Below are 23549 nucleotides of genomic sequence, written 5' to 3' on the forward strand. Positions count from 1 at the left end.
AACTGCAAAACTGGCAGTTGGTATCTGTCTACATTCCCTGGGATGAGATATGAACTGATGCCAAAATAAAAATAATCAACAGAAATTCAACACTTTGAATTCACTGCAGTAAGTTCACAGGGCAAGTTGCCAAGCCTCTCTTCATATGGTAGCTGCCAGTCTTGGGAAAGATCGATTCTAAATAAATAGCTCACTGCCATGCTCAGAGGCTCACAAAATGCCCTTTGTCCTCAACTAGAAAAGTCATTAAAAGAAAATGTGGAGATTCAAGGTCTTCATTTGGTCTCCTCCAAACAATCCATCAAGCACAATCACCCTTCTCTCTAAACTTCGGTTGCACTTACTCTCACAGTTAACCAAACAATATTCTCTTTCTCTGTATGTTTGTCTTTCTGCCATGGTCTTCTCTGGAATTTCTAGAGGCAGAGACCATCAACTATATTCTCTCTGCTTGTCATTTCAGCACTGGTGCCACATGGAAGGGAGGAACATGGATTCATTCAACAAACGTCTTCCAGACACCCATGGTGCTCCAGGCATTGTAACTAGAGACACAATGGTAAACAAGACGAGGTCCTGCCCTGAGAGAACTGAAATCTAGAGGGAGAGAGGTAAGCAAACAGGCAAGTAGCATCATATGTGATGGGCGACCCTTGAAGCCAGAGTGAGTCATGAGGGCACATTTGGTGGGGTTTGAGTTGTTTTTAAAGAGTTCAGGATGAGCCCTGGATGAAGCGATTTCTAACAAGTAATCTGGAGGTGAGTAGGACTCAGCATAGAGAAGAAGGGTTGGCGGAAGCAGAAGAGTTTAAGATGCATATCCCAGAGGTGAGACAAAGCAGAGCACATTAAAGGAACAGGAGATACTTCAGGAGACTCGGAGTTTACAGTGGTGGTGAGGACTGGAAATGGGAGATGAAGCTCTAAAAACGAGCTAAGACCAAGAGACAAAGGAGGAAATTTGGTCTTGCACCTTCAGGGTAACGGAGCGTAGGGGGAGGTTCTGAGCAAGCGGGTGACTGTGGCCAGGAAGGTCCTTCTGGCTATGCCGCGGAGAGATGGTGGGACAGATGCGGGTGGGGGCGGGGCTGGGCTGGGCTGAGCGGGGATGAGGAGGGGTGCTGGAGATCTCGGAGGCTGTGGGAGAGGGACGAGTGGGAGGATGTTCCCAGTTCCGTCAATTGCATATAGGCTAGTAAGTATTCTAGAGCAGGACTGTAGTTCTCAGGGTGGGTCCAGCACAGTCCTGGACCCTGGGAACTGATAAAAGATGCAAATGTCCCAGATCCAAGCTGCTCCAGACTGACTGGGTGAAGCGGAGGAGACCAGCAACGTGCGTGCGTTTTGACCACCTTCCAGGTGGTTCTGATGTGTGCTTAAGTTTGAAAATCAAGGTTTTAGCTCATGAGTCTTCAAACTGTTTTGTTCAGTTACCCTAAAACGTGTTTGAAAAAATGTGTGTTATTCACACGTTTTAAATTTGACATCCAAATGTTTTCTTTTAAAGTATAAATAGCTACAAAGGATGTAATTTTCAGCATGTTAAAAATATACTGTATCTTTTAAATACAGTCAACAAAATCAAAATACCCTAACATTGTGATACTTGCCATAGCACAGTGAGAAGGTAAACACGATAAAAAAATGAACAATTTCTTTTTTTAAATAGTTTAGCAGTTTCAAAATGTAAGCCCATTTCTTGAACACTCATATCCTTTTAATTTCCATCTATTCTATTAATCAACCTACCATACTTAGCTACAACAAAAATATGAATGTGATAAAATGTGTGCCTGCTAAGTCGCTTTAGTTGTGTCTGACTCTGTGTGACCCTATGGACTGCAGCCCGCCAGGCTCCTGTCTGTGGGATTCTCCAGGCAAGAATAATGGAGTGAGTTGCCATGCCCCCCTCCAGGGGATCTGCCTGACCTAGGGACTGAACCAGCTTCTCTTACCTCTCCTCCATTGACAGGCAGGTTCTTTACCACTAGCACCACCTGGGGAGCCCTGTAATAAAATATTCATCCTCAATTTAGATATAATTATTTAGCACATAGTTAATAAAATAGCATAATGTTTCATAATTTTGATAATAACTATTAACATGAAAAGTAGCATATTGTTGAAATATATCTCCTAGTGTGATGAGTAGAGCTTCTAAAATTTAATTCATGTATCTGTGGATAAATATTATATATTAATAAAATAAGAAGCTTTAATGTCAATTCTACCCATATTTTATTTTTATAATGCAAATTAAAAACAATTAACCAAACACCCTTTCATATAATAAAGAAAGGGATGAAAGAAGTTTTATTATAGCAATTCTACCTAATTCTCTGCACTCCTTGTAAGATATATACTAAATTATCATAGAATCATCTATCATCAAAAATGTCTGCTGGACTATCATTTCTCTGTGAAATAGGAGGCCAAGTCGTTTGTTCAGAGTAAAGATGAAGTGGTAGGTGGGCACGTGGAAGAGAATGGAGTTTAGGGGGTAGGAGTGGAAGAGAGTGAGAACAAAGAACATACATGAATTTCCGGGCAGAGTTTAAGCCCTGAAATACTAAGAATACAAATGATTGGATTAACAAACTGAGGGCATGTTATTCAGTTGCCACTCTTTGAAATTGATTGCCGATTAAATGAGCAAAGCTTAATCACATGGTATCTGTTACGGACAGAATAGTGGCCCCTCAGAGACGGCGATGCCCTAGTCCCCCCTGTGAATGTGTTTATATGACAAGAAGTGCTTCTGCATAAGTGATTAAAGCTTGAAGGCAAGATGGGATGGGTGTCCTGGATTCTCCAGGTGGCCTACTGCCACCACAAAGTGAAAGGCAGGGGAGTCAGGGTCAGAGAAGAAGACTGGAGCCAGAAGAAGTGCTCAGAGTGACACAGGAAGAGGCCAGGAAGGAGCTAAGGATGCAGGTGCCTCCAGAAACTGAAAAGTCAAGGAGACAGACCTCCCCTGGAGCCTGAGAGGGAATCAGAGCTGGCTGCATCTTGAGTCTAGGACTTCTGCCTCCAGGAGTGGAAGATTAGACACTTTTGTTGTTTCAGGCACTCAATTAGGGGTGATTTATTACAGTAGCGTTAAGAAATGAGCGCACGTGTCCCGTCAGTTCTGTGTGGACAGTGTTGCTCACATTGTAACATTCAGTCATCTGGGACTTTATTCCCATGCAGCTTCTGATTCAGGAGGTCCTAGGGGATGAGACTGCGATTCTGCACAGCCAACAAGTTCCCAGGTTCTGGGCCACAGACACACTTTGAGTAGGAAGGATCTGGAAAGCAATGTCTAGACAGAGAGAGAAGTGGTTTTTGTGACCATGTAGCATCTTTCATTTGTATAATTGCCCCAAATTTATACCTTATGATGGCGTTCTACAAGCACAGAATCTCTGTGAGGCAAATACTGATAGCGTTTTCTTTTACTGACAAGGAAAGTGATACTCAGAGAGGGTAAGCAACAGCCCCAGGCTGCACAGCTGCTCTGTTGTATTTGGCCTGTGGCAGTATCAGTACTTGAGCATGGGTTCCTTCGTTCCAAGTTCTTTTCACTATGGTAAAGTCAGTGTTTACATTGAGATAACTGAAATAACCGACAAATTCTGAAGCCTCAGAGCTGCTCAAGGATAAGAAGCAAAGTTAAAGAAGCCACAGCAATTCCTGTGGAATTTAACTGACACAGGAATGGACGGGAAGAGAGATGAACTGTTACACAGTTTTTTTCACTCTGAGATTTGACCAAAATGTTAATCATGTTTCAAGTCACCTGGGATACACTTGTATTGCTTGGTACTAGTATCTTGACAATGAATAAATGTACATTGGAGATATGAAGTCATGCTCTGCTGTCTTTTCCAGAACCTTTGCATTATGTTCAGTATTTACTGAGCACTTACTGTGTGCCAAAAGCTTATGCCAGACATTACAGAGTTGGATATAAATGAGACATTGTCCTTGTGTTCTGGAATTCAACTGCATGATAGCAAAGGGAGAAATCCAGGGGAAAATGTATATTTTTATACAATTATAGAAGTTTCAAAGATTAAAGGAAGGGTTGATTTGCTCTGGAAAAGTTAGATATTAAAGGTTATTTTTGTTTTCTTCAGAGAAAACTGCATCTATTCCAAAAAAGTCTATTGAGATTTTTAAATAAGTCACAGATATAAAGCCCTAGTTTTCCCCAAAGTTTTAAAGCCCATATTTTTGAGCAATTATTAACTGTCACTTGCAGAGGGGCTCTTATTACTGCTAAGTTTGGACTGTTTACACATTTTATATCTTTAAACTACATTGCAAATTTAATACATCCCAGTTCCTTTGTAAGTATAAATAAAACCTACCTAGAATCCCAGGGATGGGGGAGCCTGGTGGGCTGCTGTCTATGGGGTCACACAGAGTCGGACACGACTGAAGTGACTTAGCAGTAGCAGCAAGTATTGTATAACTTATAAATGTAATAAATTGAATGTGTAAATACAGTAAAGTTTAATAAAAGTCACATAAATGTTCCAATTCAGGAAGATTTCAACTTTAAATCACAAATCTAAATCAACTGCTTGATCTGACATTTTAGTTATGAAGCTGAAGTTCCGACAGGCGAAATATTTTGTACATTAAAAATATATAAGAAGTTCATACATGTCCTTTATCACAATAGTATTATTGTTATGATTTCAGTTTTCCTAAACATTTAGAACCTTTCTAAAACTAGGAAGATGTTTACCCTCTAGGAAAGACAGGCATACCTTGCCGTGCAGGGCAGTGCCCTCCACTCTAACAGAAGGACCACGGGGAGCAGGATGCCCACTGTAGGGGAAGAGGCCCGTATGCAGACAAGGAGTACATGAGGAAACTCTGTACTGCTGCCCAATTGTGCTGTGAATCTAAACAGCTCTAAATTGCATGATCTATTAATTCATGAGAAAAATAAATGAAAGTTAACCGTCTTTGTTAATGGAGGATTTGCTGGGGATGTTACATTCTGGTCCACAGTCTTCATACCCACGTCCCTGAATCCAAATCCACTCACCATCTAACTCCTGAGTCTCTCCCAGAAGTCTGGAGCCTATCGGTGTTGATTATTTAATTGCATTCTGCATGTTTCTTCTTTCTGCGTAAAGATATCTGAACCTTACTAAAAACCTGCATTATTTTTATTTTATATGTTTTATGGGCCCACACAAACTAGTTATTAAAAGTATATTTCTTTGAACAGTGAGTGTTCAAGGTTTTCACCGACTGGTGGTTACAATTTATAAAGTCATTTAAATAACAATGCTCCCCGACCTTTAAGAGCTTATAGAAGAGATGTAATCCAATACTGGTCCATATGGTGAAGCATTCAAGTATAGAAGAAGCTCACATGAGACAGACAAGAGGATGAACTAACTCCAGGTGGGGAGAGGCGCTGCGTATGTGTTTTCAGAGCACTTCATAACTGGGGCGAGCTTAGAATGTTAAACAGGCAAATACTAGGCAACTAATGGAGAAAGAAATTCCAGTAAGGGATGCAATAAGTGCAAATACACACAGAATATTTTGACCCAGAACATACTATATGTATTAAATCATGCTTGATAATCACTTCTTGAGGAAATGATGAACGAATTATGAATGAACACAGTATAAAGTGCTCATAGATGATACTAGTCCTAGAATATAAAGTACAGGTAGGTTATGGGTTTTGACTTATAGTGAGAAAAAACCCATTTGCACCCTGAAAACCCCCTGTTCTCCTCCTGTTTCTTTACTTCTCCCTTCCCAGAACACCTGACAACCACTGATCATTTTATTGTTCACAGTTTTGTATTTTCCAGAAGGGCCTATATTTGGACTAAGCAATATAGCTCTTCCACACTGACTTCTTTAGCCCAGTAATAAATAGTCACTTGCAAAAAAGACACAGATGTACAGAACAGTCTTTTAGACTCTGTGGGAGAGGGAGAGGGTGGGATGATATGGGAGAATGGCATTGAAACATGTATAATATCATATATGAAACGAATCACCAGTCCAGGTTCGATGCATGATACTGGATGCTTGGGGCTGGTGCACTGAGATGACCCAGAGGGATGGTACAGGGAGGGAGGAGGGAGAGGGGTTCAGGATGGGGAACACGTGTATACCTGTGGCGGATTCATGTTGATGTATGGCAAAACCAATACAATATTGTAAAGTAATTAGCCTCCAATTAAAATTAATAAATTAATATTAAAAAAGAGTCCTTCATCCATGTCTTTTTAAATTTTATTTCATTTTTGGCTGTGCTGAGTCTTCATTGCTCCGCACGGGCCTGCTTCAGCTGTGTTGAGCAGAGGCTGCTCTCTAGTTTTGGTACACAGTCCTCTCATCGCAGTGGTCTCTCTTTTCAGGGCTCACGGGCTCCAGAACCCTGGCTCAGTAGCTGTGGCATGTGGGCTTAGTCGTCCTGTGATATGTGGAATCTTCTCAGACCAAGGATCAAACCCATGTCCCCTGCATTGGCAGGGAGATTTTTACCACTGAGCCACCACAGAAGCTCCCACTGTATCTTTTCACAGCTTCTTTTTTACGCTGAACGGCATTCTGTTGTCTGTTTATCCCTGCACCTGTGGAAGGACTTCTTGGTTGCTTCCAGTTTCAGACAGTTGTACATTGGTATAGACAGTTGTGTGCAGGATTTTTGTTTGTTTTTTCTTGTTTGCAGGGTTTTAAGTGAATATACATTTTCAAATAAACTGGATAAATAAGATTGCTGCAGCTTACAGAGAGGCTTGCAAACTTATGGTTTCCCTCTCAAATCCACTGCAGCAGTTTCAAATGGTTGTGTGGATATTGGATGTTTAAACTTTACCAATTGGTTTATGTTGACACATTTTTTCATTTTTTTGTATTGATTCAGAAACTGTTTATTTAAGTAATAAAGCAACTCCGACTTGATTCAGTGATGAAACTAGCAGTATGATAGGAAATTCTGCTGAGTGTGCTTTGAATGACTAATTGTTATATATATTTTTAGTATTTTATAGCTTTTGCATGACATGTCTGTTCCTAATTGTGCATTCTTTGGTTTCCAAATCTTAACCTAAGACACTCTATGTTAACCTGAGAAAGGGCTTTTTCTGCCTGTTTTCCTCCTCCTGCCTGTTTCTTTTTTAATTATAGGAAAATCAATGCTTTTTCTCATTTCTCTGGATGTAGCACAGCTCTTTCGGAGAGCACATCCTAACTTCATACCTAGACAGAATAGCTATTAAGGATGTTTTTAAAATCCAAATTTATCAGATGATGAGAAATCATAAATGTAGTTCATTAATAATACATGCTTAATTTTGAATTTATTTTGGAACATTGTTCAAATTGGATTTTTTAAAGCTTATTTTAATCAACTTAGAGGCAGGAAGCTACTTAGCTAATGAAAGCTGAGACATCCTTTTATAAACTCAGAATATTCTTGACAGCATTTAAAAATGGGAGGATGTTATGTTAAGATTCATACTCTCAGATAATCTGTAAGAATAAAAATTTGAAATTCCTGACTTTTATAGAATTCCCACTGCCTAGTTCTCGCTGACTCGTGAATGTAGAAAAAATGATCTTTTGCTTAAATTTTGGTGAAAGAGTTTAACTTATTTCAAAGGATATAAAAAAATTCGTTGGAAAGTGTAATATGTATACATTTCAAAGACTCTCAAATATCTGGACTGAAGGCTCTGTTCTCACTGTGACTAGATGAATGGAAGTGTCCTGCACATGAATCATGCTATATTTTAAATCAAGACATCACTCAAGTATTAATGCTGTGTGTACAGATTTTTTTGTTTGGGGGATTTTTTTTGCCTAAATAAATGTTACAGATTAAAATAAGATAAGATTGCTGAATTGTATGGTATGGTAAGACTATGTTTAGCTTTGGAAGAGATAGCCAAGAGCTTTGCTAAAGAGCCTGTACCATTTGCACCCCCAGGCAGCACGAGTGAGGGGGCCTGTTAGGTTGCATGTTCACCAGCATTTGGTGTGCCAGTGTTCTGGATCCTAGCCATCCTGAGAGATGTGTGTGATATCTCACTGTTGTGTCATGAACTTCCCCTGTGACAAATGAAGATGAGCACCTTTGCAAATACTTATTTGCCATCTTCCTTGGTGAGGCATCTGTTCAGATCTTTTGCCCATTTTTTTTTTTTCTGGTGGGTTGTCTGTTTTCTTATTGCCGAGTTTTCAGTGTTCTTTGTATTTTTAAATGAAAATCCTTTAACAAATTTGCAAGTATTTTTCAGTTGTGGCATGTCTTTTGATTCTTTTAACAGTCTTTACAGAGTAGAAGTTTAGAAATGTTTTAATTCAATGTGTTTAAACTAAGGAAAAAACCCATACAAAGTTTACTCATTTCTCCCATCCTCCACACCTCTGGCAACCACCAATCTATTCCCTCTATCTATGACCCTTTTTGTTTTTAGATGTCACATGCAAGTGAGGTCATATGGTATTTGTCTTTCTCTGACTTATTTTACTTAGTATAATGCCCCGAGGTCCATTCATGTTTCATTACTTTTTATGAGTGAGTAATATTCCATTGTATATATACCACAGTTTCTTTATCCATTTATCCATTGATGGATACTTAAGTTGTTTCCACATTTTGACTATCATAAATAATGCTCCAGTAAACACACACACACACATACCCAATTTCTGGCACAGAATTCCTGAGACTTTTGTAATTTCAGGAATCAAACTGGAATTCTCCTGCATTGCAAGAGAATTCTTTACTGGCGGAGCTACCAGGAAGCCCTCTTGGATGATATGAACATCTTTTATTCTAATGAGAGAACTCTTGGTGGACTTCTGGGTGGGGAGGCTGGTCACTAAAAAGAATAAGCTGAGATTAGAAGCTTGAACTTGCAGCCCCACTCCCCAGTTCTTGAAGACAAGAGGGGAGGGGTTATAAATGAAGTGGATGTATCATGTCTACATGATAAGGTCTCCAAAGAATCTCCAAAGTATGAGTCTTGAAGAGCTTCCAGGTCAGTGAATATATCCAGATGCCTGGAGGGTGGTGCAACCCGACTCCAGCGGAACAAAAGCTCCTTTGCTCAAGACCCTCCTGGACCTTGCCCCACGTATCTCTTCATCTGGCTATTCACCTGGGTCTTTTATTATGTAATAAACCTGTAAACCCATCACTTCATGGGAAATAGATGGGGAAACAGTGGAAACAGTGTCAGACTTTATTTTTGGGGGCTCCAAAATCACTGCAGATGGTCACTGCAGCCATGAAATTAAAAGACGCTTACTCCTTGGAAGGAAAGCTATGACCAACCTAGATAGCATATTCAAAACTAGAGACATTACTTTGCCGACTAAGGTCCATCTAGTCAAGGCTATGGTTTTTCCTGTGGTCATGTATGGATGTGAGAGTTGGACTGTGAAGAAGGCTGAGCACCGAAGAACTGATGCTTTTGAACTGTGGTGTTGGAGAAGACTCTTGAGAGTCCCTTGGACTGCAAGGAGATCCAACCAGTCCATTCTGAAGGAGATCAGCCCTGGGATTTCTTTGGAAGGAATGATGCTAAAACTGAAACTCCAGTACTTTGGCCACCTCATGAGAAGAGTTGACTCATTGGAAAAGACTCTGATGCTGGGAGGGATTGGGGGCAGGAGGAGAAGGGGATGACCCAGGATGAGATGGCTGGATGGCATCACTGACTCGATGGACGCGAGTCTGAGTGAACTCTGGGAGTTGGTGATGGACAGGGAGGCTTGGCGTGCTGTTATTCATGGGGTCGCAAAGAGTCGGACATGACTGAGTGACTGAACTGAACTGAACTAAAACCTGTAAACATAAGTGTTTCCTCTAGTTCTCTGAGCTGTTCTAGAAAATTATTATACCTCAGGAGTGGGTCATGGAAACTCAAATGATTGAAACCTTAGGAGGGGGTTTTGGAAACTCTGGTTTACAGCCAGTTGGTCAGAAGCACAGGTGACATCTTGGACTTGAAGCCAGCATCTGGAGTGGGTGCCATGCACCTCATGGGGTCTGTGCTGAATCTGGCTAGTGTCAGTATTAATTGAATTGTGGGCCACCCAGCAGGTGTTGGAGAATTGCTTGGTGTGGGAAACCCATCTGCCTGCTGAAGTGTTCTGAGTGTGAGTAGAGGAAAATTATTTTTCTTTACAGTAATCTTTACAAAATTTAATTTTTGTGACTGGTGTAATGTCTGTGTCTAGACTTTTTTTTTTTTTTTTTGCATATGGAAGTTCAATTGTTCCAGCATGGTTTGTGGAAAAGATTATTTTTTTTTTCTCCTTGGAATTGATTTTTTTTTCTTTATCTAAGGTAAGTTGTCTATATTGGGTAGACCTGTTTCTGGACCCTTCTGTTCCATTAATCTGTATATCTTTTTTTGTTCTTATCCTATACCACACTGTCTTGATTGCCATAGTTTATAAAAAGTGTTGCAATCTGGTGTGTCAGTCTTCCAGCTTCCTTCTTTTTCAGTATTTTGTTGATTATTTTTAGTTTTTGCCTTTTTTGCACAAACTTTGGAATTAGTTTGTTGATGTCCACAAAGTAGCTTGCTGGGATTTTGATTGGGATGTATTGAATCTGTAGACCAAAGTGGGAAGAATTGACATCTTAAGAATATTTAGTCTTCCAATTCATGAACACAGGGTGTCTACCCATTTATATAAATCTCAATTTAAATACTTTAAATAATGAAAAAAATTTATTTATCCATAAAATGAAGACATTTCAAGGTAACATAGCCCTCAGGCATAATATCATGCAGAAGCTCATGGTTTTATCCCAGGACAAATATGTGCCGCTACTGCTGCTGCTGCTGCCACAGAGGCCATATTTGCCCTCAGTGGGTTTCCTTCCTCATGACACTACACTGGCATCTAGCATCCCAGCCCTCTGGTGCATCTACCCTATTGTCCAGAGACTCTGTGCAAGAAATTCCGACTCCAGTCCTAGATCCACTCTGATTGGACCAGCAGAGGTCATGTGCACATTCTTAGATAGCATATCTGTATGGAGGCACATATTCCATTCCAGATACTAGATACCAGGCAGGGCAGAAGCCAGGTTCTCCAGAAGCCCATAGATTTCCAAATGGAAACTGGGAACTGTTTTAAGGTGTTGCAGGGGGTAGCGGGGGGAAGCTATCACATGAATAACTCTAGCAGGAAACTGAAGAGTTGGCCTTCAGTTAAAGCTGGTGAGGTAGAATAAGAATGGGTTTCACATAGCCGTGGTAAATGATTGGACTTTCCTGGCGGCTCAGATGGTAAAGAATTTCTGTGCAATGCAGGAGACCCAGGTTTGGATCAGGACGATCCCTTGCAAAAGGAAATGGCTACCCACTCCAGTATTCTTGCCTGGAGAATCCAATGGACAGTGGAGCCTGGCGGGCTACGGTCCATAGGGGTCACAGAGAGTGATTAGATGTGTATGTTAGAATATTTTTTCTGTGGTCTGCTTGGAACAAATTGACCTTTACATGCCTCGAGGTAGATGAATGAGGGAGCTGTGAGAGTGGTCCTGGAGAGAGAGGCTGAGGTCTTAGAGCTGGACCATGGTTGTAGCAGGGAGGAGAGGGCAGATGTAAGGAATATTTAGAAATTAAAAAAATTAACAAGCATATAAAATGGTGTTCTGGTTTCTCTGACAGCCTCGTAAATCAGGGAAGAAAGGATGACAGAGCATGAGGTGGGAAGTGGGGTGGGGTAGAGCTGATTGATTATTTTGCCCATGTTGGATTTGGAACATCTGAGCCAACCTAGAGGAAATGTGAAGTAGGTGAGTGGATCTGCGGATGCATTATAGTTAGGCTGAGGGCAGAGGGAATGTTATCATCCTGTAGGGGGAACTGAAACCAAAGACAGCAGGATTAAATTATACTAGACTTCTAATAAAGAGTGGGGAGCTAACTGGAACAAAGCCGATATATTATTTGTTGTCTAAGTTAATTTTTTATTATTTTTACTGGAATATAGTTTTTACGATGCCATGTTAGTTTCAGGTATACAGTACAGTGAGTCAGACATACATATACATCTATCCACTCTTTTTAGATTCTTCATTGCAGAGGATTGAGCAGCATTCCCTGTGCTATACAGTACGTTATCTATTTTATACATAGTAGTGTATATTTGTCAATCTCAGTCTCCCCATTTATCCCTCCCCTCTCTAAGTTAATTGTTAAGTAAACTGATTGGGGTTCTGATTCTTTAGTGTAACTAAATCAGTCTTAATCCTTGTTATCATTTTAATGTCACAAATTGAAGGGCCGCTTTATGTAGGACTTTGTATAGTGTCTGAATCAGCTGTACTCCAAATTGACAACCACAGTCAAGATTCTAGCACCCAGCATGGGAAGGCAATAGAAGCATCTTGTGTGCGTGCTACGTAGCCTCAGTAATGTCCGACTCTTTGTGACCCTGTGGACTGTAACCCACCTCTGCCCTCTGTGCATAGGCTTCTCCAGGCAATAATACTGGAGTGGGTTGCCGTGCCCTCCTCCAGTGGATCTTTCTGACCTTGGGACTGAAACCGAGCCGCCTATGTCTTCTGCACTGGCAGGCAGGTTCTTTAGCACCACCTGGGAATCTCTAACAGAAGTGCCTTTTCCTAACAGTCTTTTTTCTTTTTAAAGATTTTTTTAAATGTGGACCATTTTTAAAGTCTTTATTGAATTGGTTACAACATTGCTTCTCATTTCTGTTTTGGTTTTTTGGCCACAAGGTATGTGGGATCTTAGTTCTCTGACCAGGGATCAAACCTGCGCCTCCTGCCTTGCAAGGCTAAGTCTTAACTGCTGGACTTCCAGGGAAGTCTCCCTAACAGTTTTTAATAAGGCTTTTCTCTGTATTTATAGAAATAAAATTTGCTGATGAGTAAGACCTAAAGGCTAAATTTTAAATCTTTCTGAAGATACTTCTTGCATTGTAAGAATTCATTTTTTAAACACTACATTAGTTTTCTAATGCTACCATAACAAATTACCACAAATTTAGTGGCTTAAAACAGCACCAATATATTATCTTACAGTTCTAGAGATCAGAAGTCCTAAAATCAATGTGTCAGCAAGGCTGTATTCCTCCTAAAGGCTCTTGGAGAGAATTCATTCCCTTGCCTCTGCCCACTTTAGGACTTCAGAACAATCATCTCTGGAGCCCACTGTTCCTTTTTAGGCTAAGAGGTGAGACAAATTTGGGTAACCTGGCCAAGGCTGCAGAGCAATGGGACACAGGCCATTATTTTTCTGGAAATTACAGCCTCTAAGCTGAGGCCCAAAGTGAGAACTATTTATTTTTCAAATTAATTTTTTATTAATAACTTTGTGACAGTGTAATTTATATACCATAAAGTCAGCTATTTTAATTCAGCAAGTTCTTAGTTTATTCACAGAATTGTGTAACCATCCATAACTTCATTTTATTTTTTGTTTTATTGTTTTTTAATTATTTATTTTAATTGGAGGCTAATTACTTTACAATATTGTGGTGGTTTTTGCCATACATTGACATGAATCAGCCATGGATGTACATGTGTTTCCCATCCTGAACCCCCTTCCCACCTCCCTCCCCATCCCATCCCTCAGGGTCATCCCAGTGCACCAGCCCTGAGCACTCTTGTCTCATGCATCGAACCTGGACTGGCGATCTGTTTTACATATGAAAATATATATGTTTCAATGCTATTCTCTCAAATCATCCCACCCTTGCCTTCTCCCACAGAGTCCAAAAGACTGTTCTATATGTCTGTCTCTCTTTTGCTGTCTCGCATATAGGGTCATAGTTACCATCTTTCTAAATTCCATATATATGTGTTAGTATACTGTATTGGTGCTTTTCTTTCTGACTAATTTCACTGTATATAATAGGCTCCAGCATAACCTCATTTTAAAACATTTTCATCTCCCTCAAACTCATATCCATTTAGACACTCCCCATTCCTACCCGCAGCCCAAGGCAACCACTAATCTACTTTTTGTCTCTATAAATTTAACTTTTCTGGACATTTCATATAAATGTATTGTAAAAGATGTGGCCTTTCTGCCTGGCTCTTTCACTTGGTATAATGTTTTTGTGGTTCATTCTTATGCTAACATGTAACAATACTTCCTTACTTTTTTAAATTTATTTTTTAATTGAAGATAATTGCTTTACAGAATTTTGTTTTCTGTCAAACCTCAGCATGAATCATTCATAAGTATACATATATCCCCTCCCTTTTAAACCTCCCTCCCATCTTCCTCCCCATCCCACCCCTCTAGTTGATACAGAGCCCCTGTTTGAGATTCCTGAGCCATACAGCAAATTCCTGTTGCCTATCTATTTTGCATATGGTAATGTAAGTTTCCATTTTACTCTGTCCATACATCTCACCCTCTCCTCCGCTTGCCCCATGTCCATAAGTCAATTCTCCATGTCTGTTTCTCTACTGCTGCCCTGTAAATAAATTCTTCAGTACCACTTTTCTAGAGTCTGTATATATGTGTTAGAATATGATATTTATCTCTTTCTCTGACTTACTTCACTCTGTATAATAGATTCTAGATTCATCCACCTCATTAGAATGGACTCAAATCCCTTCCTTTTTATGACTCAGTAATATTCCATGGTGTATATACAACTTCCTTATCCATTCATCTAGCAATGGACATCTAGGTTGCTTCCATGCTCTAGCTATTGTAAATAGTGCTGCAATGAACAATGGGATACATGTGACTTTTTCAATTTAGGTTTCCTCAGGGTATATGCCTAGGCATGGGATTGCTGGGTCATAGGGTGGTTTTATTCCTAATTTTTTAAGGAATCTCCATACTGACTCCCATAGTGGCTGTATCAATTTGCATTCCCACCAATAGTGCAAGAACATTCCCTTTTCTCCACACCCTCTCCAGCATTTATTGTTTGTTGACTTTTTGATGATGGCCATTCTGACTGGTGTGAGGTGATATCTCATTGTGCTTTTGATTTGCATTTCTTTAATAATGAGCAATGTTGAGCATCTTTTTATGTGCTTATTAGCCATCTGTTTGTCTTCTTTGGAGAAATGTCTGTTTAGGTTAGGTCTTTTCTCCACATTTTGTTTGGGTTTTTTTTTTTTTGGTATTAAGTTGTATGAACTGCTTATATATTTTGGAAATCAATCCCTTGTTAATGTTTCATTTGCTATTATTTTTCCCATTCTGAGAGTTGTCTTTTCACCTTGCTTGTAGTTTCCTTTGCTGCACAAAAGATTTTAAGTTTAATCAGGTCCCACTTGTTTATTTCCGTTTTTATGTCCATTACTCTAGGAAGTGGGTCATAGAGGATCTTGCTTTGATTTATGTCATTGAGTGTTCTGCCTATGTTTTCCTCTAAGAGTTTTATGGTTTCTAGTCTTAAATTTAGGTATTTAATTCATTTTGAGTTTATCTTTGTGTATAGTGTTAGGAAGTGTTCTAATTTCATTCTTTTACATGTAGCTGTCCAGTTTTCCCAGCACCATTTATTGAAGAGGCTGTTCTTGCCCCATTGTATATTCTTCCCTCCTTTGTCAAAAATAAGGTTACTTTAGGTGCATGGATTTATTTCTGGGCTTTGTATCTTGTTCCATTGGTCTATATTTCTGTTTTTGTGCCAATACCATACTGTCTTGATGACTGTAGCTTTGTAGTATAATTTGAAGTCAGGAGGTTGATTCCTCCAGTCCCTTTCTTCTTTCTCAAGACTGCTTTGGTTATTTGGGGTCTTTGTGTTTCCATATGAATTGTGAATTTTTTTGTCCTAGTTCTATGAAAAGTGCCATTGGTAATTTGATAGGGATTGCATTGAATCTGTAGATTGTGTTTGGTAGTATAGTCATTTTCACAATATTGATTCTTCCTACCCAGGAACATGGAATATCTCTCCATCTGTTTATGTCATCTTTGACTTCTCTCATCAATGTCTTATAATTTTCTGTGTATAGTTCTTTTCTCTCCTTAGGTGAGTTTATTCCTAGATATTTAATTCTTTTTGTTGCAATGGTGAATGGGATCAATTCCTTAATTTCTCTTTTTGATTTGATTTCTCTGTATTGATTTTGTATCCTGCAACTTTGCTAAATTCACTGATTAGCTCTAGTAATTTTCTGATACCATCTTTAGAGTTTTCTATGTACAGTATCATGCCACCTGCAAACAGTGAGAACTTTACTTCTTTTCTTATCTGGATTCCTTTTACTTCTTTTTCTTCTCTGATTGCTGTAGCTAGGACTTCCAGAATTATGTTGAATAATACTGGTGAAATTGGACACCCTTGTTTTGTTCCTGATCTTAGGGGGAATGCTTTCAGTTTTTCACCACTGAGAATAATGTTTGCTGTAAGCTTATCATATATGACCTTTGCTATGTTGAGGTAGGTTCCTTCTTTGTCCATTTTTTGAAGAGTTTTAATCATAAATGGGTGCTGAATTTTGTCAAAGGCCTTTTCTGCATCTATTGAGATAACCATATGGTTTTTATCTTTCAGTTTGTTAATATGGTGTATCACATTGATTGATTTGCATATATTGAGAATTCTTGCATCCCTGGAATAAACCCAACTTGATTGTGGTGTATGAACTTTTTGATGTGTTGCTGAATTCTGTCTGGTAAAATTTTGTCGAGGATTTTTGCATCTATGTTCATCTGTGATATTGGCCTGTAGTTTTCTTCTTCTGTGTTGTCTTTGTCTGGTTTTGGTATCAGGGTGATGGTGGCCTTGTAGAATGAGTTTGGACGTGTTCCTTCCTCTGCAATTTTTAAAAAGAGTTTTAGAAGGATAGGCACTAGCCCTTCTCTAAATGTTTGATAGAATTCTCCTGTGAAGCCATCTGGTCCTGGGCTTTTGTTTTTTGGGAGATTTTTGATTACAGCTTCAAATTCAGTGCTTGTAATTGGGTTGTTCATAATTTCTATTTCTTCCTGGTTCAGTCTTGGAATATTGAACTTTTCTAATCTGTCCATTTCTTCCAGGCTATCCATTTTATTGCCATAGAGTTATTCATAACAGTCTCTTATAATCCCTTGTATTTCTGCATCATCTGTTGTAACGTCTCCTTTTTCATTTCTCATTTTGTTGATTTGATTCTTCTCTCTTTTTTTCTTAAGAGTCTGGCTAAAGATTTGTCAATTTTGCTTATCTTCTCAAAAAACCAACTTTTAGTTTTATTCACTTTTACTATTTTTCTTTCATTTCTTTTTCATTTATTTCTGCTTGGATCTTTATGATTTCTTTCCTAATACTAATTTTGGGTCCCCGCCCCCCCACCTTTTCCAGTTGTTTCGGATGTAAATTTAGGTTGTCTATTCAATGTTTTTCTTGTTTCTTGAGGTAGGATTGTATTGCTATAAACTTCCCTCTTAGAACTGCTTTTGCTGCATCCCATAGGTTTTGAGTTGTTGTGTTTTCATTGTCATTTGTTTATAGAAACTTTTTTATTTCCCTTTTGATTTCTTCAGTAATCTATTGCTTATTTAGAAGTGTATCATTTAATCTCCATGTGTTTGTGTTTTTTATACTTTTTTCTTATAATTGATATCTAGTCTCATAGCATTATGGTTGGAAAAGATGCTTGATACAATTTCAATTTTCTTAAATGTACTGAGGTTTGATTTGTGACCCAAGATGTGGTCTATCCTGGAGAATGTATCATATGCACTTGACAAGAAGGTATATTCTTCTGCATTTGGATGGAATGTCCTGAAGATATCAATGAGATCCATCTCATCTAATGTACCATTTAAGGCTTATGTTTCCTTATTAATTTTCTGTTTTGATGATCTGTCCATTGGTGTGAGTGGGGTGTTAAAGTCTCCTACTATTATTGTGTTACTGTCCATTTCTCCTTTTATGTCTGTTAGTGTTTGTCTTACGTACGGAGGTGCTCCTATGTTGGGTGCATAAATATTTACAATTGTCATGTCTTCCTCTTGGATTGATCCCTTGGTCATTATGTAGTGTCCTTCCTTATCTCTTATAATCTTCTTTACTTTAAGGTCTCTTTTGTCTGATATGAAGATTGCTACTCCAGCTTTCTTTTTCTTCCCATTTGCATGGAATATATTTTTCCATCCTCTCACTTTCAGTCTATATGTGTCTTGTGTTCTGAAATGGGTTTTTTGTAGACAGCATATATATGGGTCTTGGTTTTCTATCCATTCAGCCAGTCTGTGACTTTTGGTTGGAGCATTTAATCCATTTACATTTAAAGCAATTTTTGATATATATGTTCCTATTGCCATTTTCTTAATTGTTTGCAGTTGGTTTTGTAGATCTTTTTTCTTCTCTTGTATTTCTTGACTATATAAGGCTGTTTAACATGTGTTGTAAAGTTGGTTTGGTGGTACTGAATTCTCTTAACATTTGTTTGTCTGAAAAGCTTTTGATTTCTCCATCAATTCTGAATGAGATCCTTGCTGGGTACATTAATCTTGGTTGTAGATGTTTTCTCTTTCAGTACTTTAAATATATCCTGCCATTCTCTTCTGGCCGGCAGAGTTTCTGCTGAAAGATCAGCTGTTATATGTATGGGTTTTCCCTTGTACGTTACCTGTTGCTTTTCCCTTGCCACTTTTAATATTCTTTGTTTGTGTTTAGTCTTTGTTAGTTTGATTTTATGTGTCTTGGTGTGTTTTTCCTTGGGTTTATCCTGTTTGGGACTCTTTGTGCCTCTTGAACTTGATTGACTATTTCCTTTTCCATGTTGGGGAAATTTTCAACTATAATCTCTTCAAAAAATTTCTCATACCCTTTATTTTTTATTCTTCTTCTGGGACCCATATAATTTGAATGTTGGTGTGTATGATGTTGTCCCAGAAGTCTCTGAGACTATCCTCAGATCTTTTCAGTTTTTTTACTTTATTCTGCTCTTCAAAAGTTGTTTCTACCATTTTATCTTCCAGGTCACTGATTCATTCTTCTGCTTCAGATATTCTGCTATTGATTCCTTCTAGAGTATTTTTAATTTCAGCAATTGTGTTGTTTTTTCTGTATGTTTATTCTTTAATTCTTTTACGTCTTTGTTAATTGATTCTTGCATTTTGTCCAATCTGTTTTCAAGGTTTTTGATCATCTTTACTATCATTATTCTGAATTCTTTTTCAGGTAGTTTGCCTATTTCCTCTTCATTTATTTGAACTTCTGTGTTTCTAGTTTGTTCCTTTATATGTGTAGTATTTCTCTGCCTTTTCATTATTGTTTTTAAAACTTATTGTGTTTGAGGTCCCCTTTTCCCAGGCTTCAAGGTTGAATTCTTTCTTCCTTTTGGTTTCTGCCCTCCTAATGTTGATCGAGTGGTTTGTGTAAGCTTCGTATATGGTGAGATTTGTGCTGAGTTTTGTTTGTTTGTTTATTTGTTTGTTTTTCCTCTGATGGGCAAGGCTGAGTGAGGTGCTAATCCTGTCTGCTGATGACTGGGTTTGTATTTTTGTTTTGTTTGTTGCTTGGATGAGGTGTCCTCCACAGGGTGCTACTGGTGGTTGGGTGATGCTGGGTCTTGTATTCAAGTGGTTTCCTTTGTGTGGGTTCTCACTATTTGATTCTCCCTAGGGTTAGTTCTCTGGTAGCTTAGGTTCTTTGAGTCAGGGCTCCCACTCCAAAGACTCAGGGCTTGATCTCGAGTTTTGGGTGGTTCTATATATTCTTCTCTAGTGATCAGGCACTCCTGCCTGCTCTCAGCTGGTGTTCTGCAAGATCTTCTGTGTCTGAAGGTGTGTTCCTGATGTATCCATGGAGAGAGACAGACTCCATGTCCACCTACTCCTCTGCCATCTTGTTCCCCAGTACTTCCTTACTTTTTAATTACTGAATAGTATTCCATTGTACTTCAGGATATGTTGCAATACTTTTGTGTATCCATTGATTAAAACTATTAATTTCTACTGTTAGATCATGGAAATGTATTCTAGCTCAGAATATGTATCCTAAGGAGCCTCACATATGCATTCAGCTGTGGAGCACTGGGCTGATTCCTGTCTGGCTGGGAATTCTTGGATAAGTACTCTGTCTCTGAGGTGGACTCAAAGCTCGGCTCAGACTGAATCTTGATTGGGAGTCCTGGGTACCCTGACTCCTTGCCTCTGAGGCTGTGGTGGATAAAATACAGCATTGGGTGCAGGAAAACACTGGGCCAATCAGAAGGACACTCAGCTCTTGGCACTCATGTGAGGTCTTTTTTGGCAAGATGACGGCAGCTCAGAACACCTAGCAACAGAACTTGGAAATGTCCAGCTTCTCATGCCTGGCAGGCTTCCTCCATCTTGATGAATTAATATTTCTGGCTTTTTCATTTCTAGGATGACTGGAAGAGGTTGTAAGACATCCGGATGTATTTGGATTACATAACTGACTTATTTCCTTTGTTCAACATTTATTGAGCAACTAATATACGCTATACCATTTGTATGCATTATCTGATCCAATTATAGCAATGATCTTATACAGTAAGCTATAATACTTATTTTATAACTTTGGAACAACAGACTGTTTCCAAAAGGAAAAGGAGTATGTCAAGGCTGTATATTGTCACCACGCTTATTTAACTTATATGCAGAGTACATCATGAGAAATGTTGGGCTGGATGAAGCACAAGCTGGAATCAAGATTGCTGGGAGAAATATCAATAACCTCATATTTGCAAATGACACCACTCTGATGGCAGAAAGTGAAGAGGAACTAAAGAGCCTCTTGAAAGTGAAAGAGGAGAGTGAAAAAGTTGGCTTAAAGCTCAACATTCAGAAAACGAAGATCATGGCATCTGGTCCCATCACTTCATGGCAAATAGATGGAGAAACTGTGGAAATAGTGACAGACTTTGTTTTTTTGGGCTCCAAAATCACTGCAGATGGTGACTGCAGCCATGAAATAAAAAGACGCTTACCTCTTGGAAGAAAAGTTATAACCAACCTAGACAGCATATTCAAAAGCAGAGACATTATTTTGCCAACAAAGGTCCATCTAGTCAAGGCTATGGTTTTTCCAGTAGTCATGTATGGATGTGAGAGTTGGACTATAAAGAAAGCTGAGCACAGAAGAATTGATGCTTTTGAACTGTGGTGTTGGAGAAGACTCTTGAGAGTCCCTTGGAGTGCAAGGAGATCCAACCAGTCCATCCTAAAGGATATCAGTCCTGAATGTTCATTGGAAGGACTGATGTTGAAGCTGAAACTCCAATACTTTGGCCACCTGCTGGGAAGAGCTGACTCATTGGAAAAGACACTGATGCTGAGAAAGATTGAAGGCGTGAGGAGAAGGGGACAACAGAGGATGAGATGATTGGATGGCATCACTGACTCAATGGACATGAGTTTGAGTAAACTCCAAGAGTTGTTGACGGACAGGGAGGCCTGGTGTGGTGCAGTACATGGGGTCACAAAGAGTCTGACATGACTGAGCAACTGAACTGAACTGAACTGATAATACTTATTTTACAGATGAGAAAATTGAACCTCAGAGAGATTATCACTCAAGCTAAATGATAAAGTCAAGTTTCAAATCCATTTTATCCAATGCTCCCTAAACTTTGAAAAAGTAATGTGTCCGTAAAGATGAGGGGATAATTTATTATGGTAGAATGATGAGAGCTGAAATAGGAGATGGTTAAAACTGGTCTTTTCCAGTGCTTTTAGGAACAGAAAAAGGACAGAGGCTGGATATTCATCAGAATCGGGAGTGGGGCATGAAAGGGTCAGTTTGAAGATGCCCCCAAGATAGGTCCACCCTAGTTATATAAATAATTGCAAGGATCAGATAGTGCTTAAAAGATATTCAATAATTAACACCTCATTCTGTTATATTGGAAATTGGTGGTATATGGAAATAAAAAATGAGATTTCCCAAGTACTCAGATGCCACGAAAGTGGGGTCATGGGTTCTAAAGCGAGGAACCACCTCACCAGTTGCTTTTACCCATAAACTACATAGCCTGCTAACCCTGGTTGACACACTTTCCTCTGCCTGAATACTCTTTGCACACATGTTGCCTTCCTGAATCTTCTCCACCTCCATCTCTCATCTTGCATATCAGATCCCTCCCCCACTTTAAAAACAGATTATTACCATTCTCAGACAAAGCACCGGTTACAAGTCTTCAGGCATGACAATTTGTAATTATGTAGCTTATTAGCTTGTTCAGTGGCCTTCTTGCCTCACTTTTCACACTGTAAGTTACCTGAGAGTGGAGAGCAAGTCTATGAAAATCTGCGGTAAGACTTCAAGCAGTGCTTCCACATCTGCCCACAAGCTCCTTGAATGTGCCACTTTGTGAGAGTTAATATATTTTGGAGACCAGCAGGCTGGTGTGTACATGAGAGCCTAGCTGCACTCTGCTGGCTTCAACCTGCAGCTGAGAAAGGCTCAGGAGGATGGGCTCCAATCTAGCGTCCTTAAGGCCAGTAGAGCTATCACCCTGATGGATACAAGCTGGCACATCTTCCTCCCCAGTCACTTCATATTCAACAATGCCAAAAAGTCCCAAGAAGGGACACTGTAAATTGTAAAAGGAACCACTCAACTCTTCAACAGGTATTTTAATTTTTGTTGTCATTTTAAAATCCTATATAAGCATCCACTTTAAAACACATCCCAGGGGCTTTCCTGGGGATGAGGAAGAAATACATAGAAAATGTTTCCTAGACTAGGAAGAAGCTTCCTGAAGACAAGACGTGAGACAGTGCAGGGAAAAACTCCAGCTGCTCTTTTCCATTTCCTTCAAATCCTGTCTCTGTATTTCTGTTTGGCATTGGTGCACAGGGAGCCAAGATTTTGCCAACAATAGGAGGTTGTGGAAAGGAACCCTGAGGAAAAACAATGTTTTATGCATAGTCAGTTCAGTTCAGTTCAGTTCAGTTCAGTCGCTCAGTCATGTCCGACTCTTTGCGACCCCATGAATTGCAGCACGCCAGGCCTTCCTGTCCATCACCAACTCCTGGAGTTCACCTAAACTCATGTCCATCGAGTTGGTGGTGCCATCCAGCCATCTCATCCTCTGTCGTCCCCTTCTCCTCCTGCCCCCAATCCCTCCCAGCATCAAAGTCTTTTCCAATGAGTCAACTCTTCGCATGAGGTGGCCAAAGTATTGGAGTTTCAGTTTTAGCATCAATCCTTCCAATAAACACCCAGGATTGATCTCCTTCAGAATGGACTGGTTGGATCTCCTAGCAGTCCAAGGGACTCTCAAGAGTCTTCTCCAACACCACAGTTCAAAACCATCAATTCTTCGGCGTTCAGCTTTCTTCACAGTCCAACTCTCACATCCATACATGACCACTGGAAAAACCATAGCTGTGACGAGACGGATCTTTGTTGGCAAAATAATGTCTCTGCTTTTGAACATGCTGTCTAGGTTGGTCATAACTTATCTTCCAAGGAATAAGCGTCTTTTAATTTCAAGGCTGCAATCACAATCTGCAGTGATTTGGGAGCCCCCCCCCAAATAAAATCTGACACTGTTTCCACTGTTTCCCCATCTAATTGCCATGAAGTGATGGGACCAGATGCCGTGATCTCAGTTTTCTGAATGTTGAGCTTTAAGCCATCTT

The 23549-nt window shown here is 39.5% G+C and overlaps 1 long non-coding RNA gene across 1 annotated transcript; it reads right to left on the reverse strand.

The window, feature by feature from the left end:
- Positions 1-4100: 4100 nt before the first annotated feature.
- LOC120865461 lies at positions 4101-17374 on the reverse strand. The gene is made up of 3 exons (XR_005721415.1): positions 17281-17374; positions 9288-9289; positions 4101-4115 (listed from the first exon to the last, which is right to left on the reverse strand). It is a non-coding gene; the product is annotated as an uncharacterized LOC120865461 (long non-coding RNA).
- Between the last annotated feature and the right edge of the window lie 6175 nt (positions 17375-23549).

This window comes from Oryx dammah, unplaced genomic scaffold, assembly GCF_014754425.2.
Source record: "Oryx dammah isolate SB20612 unplaced genomic scaffold, SCBI_Odam_1.1 HiC_scaffold_6, whole genome shotgun sequence".
Classification (NCBI taxonomy): domain Eukaryota; kingdom Metazoa; phylum Chordata; class Mammalia; order Artiodactyla; family Bovidae; genus Oryx; species Oryx dammah.